We start from the raw sequence: 3,170 nt of genomic DNA, 5'->3' as shown, positions 1-3,170 counted from the left end.
GATCGAGTGAGTGGGCCGCCAGCCAGGCACAGCCGAAAAGTGCTAAGTCCGAACTGCGTCTGCCGGGGCGGCACGAAACCGCGTCAGCCGGGGCGGCGCGAAAACCGCGTCTGCCGGGGCGGCACGAAACCGCGTCAGCCGGGGCGGCGCGAAAACTGCGTCAGCCGGGGCGAGCCCGGGTGCGGCACCACCGGGAAAACTGTGGCAAACAGACATGGCGATCGAGTGATTGGGCCGCCAGCCAGGCACAGCCGAAAAGTGCTAAGTCCGAACTGCGTCAGCCGGGGCGGCAAAAACCGCGTCAGCCGGGGCGGCGCAAAAAACCGCGTCTGCCGGGGCGGCACGAAACCGCGTCAGCCGGGGCGGCGCGAAAACTGCGTCAGCCGGGGCAAAAGAAAAAAAAAAAACGCGTCTGCCGGGGCGAGCCCGGGTGCGGCACCACCGGGAAAACTGTGGCAAACAGACATGGCGATCGAGTGAGTGGGCCGCCAGCCAGGCACAGCCGAAAAGTGCTAAGTCCGAACTGCGTCTGCCGGGGCGGCACGAAACCGCGTCAGCCGGGGCGGCGCGAAAACCGCGTCTGCCGGGGCGGCACGAAACCGCGTCAGCCGGGGCGGCGCGAAAACTGCGTCAGCCGGGGCGAGCCCGGGTGCGGCACCACCGGGAAAACTGTGGCAAACAGACATGGCGATCGAGTGAGTGGGCCGCCAGCCAGGCACAGCCGAAAAGTGCTAAGTCCGAACTGCGTCTGCCGGGGCGGCACGAAACCGCGTCAGCCGGGGCGGCGCGAAAACCGCGTCTGCCGGGGCGGCACGAAACCGCGTCAGCCGGGGCGGCGCGAAAACTGCGTCAGCCGGGGCGAGCCCGGGTGCGGCACCACCGGGAAAACTGTGGCAAACAGACATGGCGATCGAGTGAGTGGGCCGCCAGCCAGGCACAGCCGAAAAGTGCAAAGTCCGAACCGTGTCAGCCGGGGCGACGCAAAAACCGCGTCAGCCGGGGCGGCGCGAAAACCGCGTCAGCCGGGGCGGCACGAAACCGCGTCAGCCGGGGCGGCGCGAAAACTGCGTCAGCCGGGGCGGCGCGAAAACCTCGTCAGCCGGGGCGAGCGAAAAGGGGGGGGGGGGGAACCACGTCTGCCGGGGCGAAAGAAAAAAAAAACGCGTCTGCCGGGGCGAGCCCGGGTGCGGCACCACCGGGAAGACTGTGGCAAACAGACATGGCGATCGAGTGAGTGGGCCGCCGCCAGGCTCAGCCCAAAAAGTGCCAAGTCCGAACTGCGTCAGCCGGGGCGGCAAAAACCGCGTCAGCCGGGGCGGCGCGAAAACCGCGTCTGCCGGGGCGGCGCGAAAACTGCGTCAGCCGGGGCGAGCCCGGGTGCGGCACCACCGGGAAAACTGTGGCTAACAGACATGGCGATCGAGTGAGTGGGCCACCAGCCAGGCTCAGCCAAAAAGTGCCAAGTCCGAACTGCGTCAGCCGGGGCGGCAAAAACCGCGTCAGCCGGGGCGGCGCAAAAAAACCGCGTCTGCCGGGGCGGCACGAAACCGCGTCAGCCGGGGCGGCGCGAAAACTGCGTCAGCCGGGGCGAAAGAAAAAAAAAACGCGTCTGCCGGGGCGAGCCCGGGTGCGGCACCACCGGGAAAACTGTGGCAAACAGACATGGCGATCGAGTGAGTGGGCCGCCAGCCAGGCACAGCCGAAAAGTGCTAAGTCCGAACTGCGTCTGCCGGGGCGGCACGAAACCGCGTCAGCCGGGGCGGCGCGAAAACCGCGTCTGCCGGGGCGGCACGAAACCGCGTCAGCCGGGGCGGCGCGAAAACTGCGTCAGCCGGGGCGAGCCCGGGTGCGGCACCACCGGGAAAACTGTGGCAAACAGACATGGCGATCGAGTGAGTGGGCCGCCAGCCAGGCACAGCCGAAAAGTGCTAAGTCCGAACTGCGTCTGCCGGGGCGGCACGAAACCGCGTCAGCCGGGGCGGCGCGAAAACCGCGTCTGCCGGGGCGGCACGAAACCGCGTCAGCCGGGGCGGCGCGAAAACTGCGTCAGCCGGGGCGAGCCCGGGTGCGGCACCACCGGGAAAACTGTGGCAAACAGACATGGCGATCGAGTGAGTGGGCCGCCAGCCAGGCACAGCCGAAAAGTGCTAAGTCCGAACTGCGTCAGCCGGGGCGGCAAAAACCGCGTCAGCCGGGGCGGCGCAAAAAACCGCGTCTGCCGGGGCGGCACGAAACCGCGTCAGCCGGGGCGGCGCGAAAACTGCGTCAGCCGGGGCGAAAGAAAAAAAAAACGCGTCTGCCGGGGCGAGCCCGGGTGCGGCACCACCGGGAAAACTGTGGCAAACAGACATGGCGATCGAGTGAGTGGGCCGCCAGCCAGGCACAGCCGAAAAGTGCTAAGTCCGAACTGCGTCTGCCGGGGCGGCACGAAACCGCGTCAGCCGGGGCGGCGCGAAAACCGCGTCTGCCGGGGCGGCACGAAACCGCGTCAGCCGGGGCGGCGCGAAAACTGCGTCAGCCGGGGCGAGCCCGGGTGCGGCACCACCGGGAAAACTGTGGCAAACAGACATGGCGATTGAGTGAGTGGGCCGCCAGCCAGGCACAGCCGAAAAGTGCTAAGTCCGAACTGCGTCTGCCGGGGCGGCACGAAACCGCGTCAGCCGGGGCGGCGCGAAAACCGCGTCTGCCGGGGCGGCACGAAACCGCGTCAGCCGGGGCGGCGCGAAAACTGCGTCAGCCGGGGCGAGCCCGGGTGCGGCACCACCGGGAAAACTGTGGCAAACAGACATGGCGATCGAGTGAGTGGGCCGCCAGCCAGGCACAGCCGAAAAGTGCTAAGTCCGAACTGCGTCTGCCGGGGCGGCACGAAACCGCGTCAGCCGGGGCGGCGCGAAAACCGCGTCTGCCGGGGCGGCACGAAACCGCGTCAGCCGGGGCGGCGCGAAAACTGCGTCAGCCGGGGCGAGCCCGGGTGCGGCACCACCGGGAAAACTGTGGCAAACAGACATGGCGATCGAGTGAGTGGGCCGCCAGCCAGGCACAGCCGAAAAGTGCTAAGTCCGAACTGCGTCTGCCGGGGCGGCACGAAACCGCGTCAGCCGGGGCGGCGCGAAAACCGCGTCTGCCGGGGCGGCACGAAACCGCGTCAGCCGGGGCGGCGCGAAAACTGC

The sequence above is a fragment of the Rhipicephalus microplus genome, unplaced genomic scaffold (assembly GCF_043290135.1).
Source record: "Rhipicephalus microplus isolate Deutch F79 unplaced genomic scaffold, USDA_Rmic scaffold_338, whole genome shotgun sequence".
Taxonomy (NCBI): domain Eukaryota; kingdom Metazoa; phylum Arthropoda; class Arachnida; order Ixodida; family Ixodidae; genus Rhipicephalus; species Rhipicephalus microplus.
Note: the sequence above shows the minus strand (reverse complement) of the source record.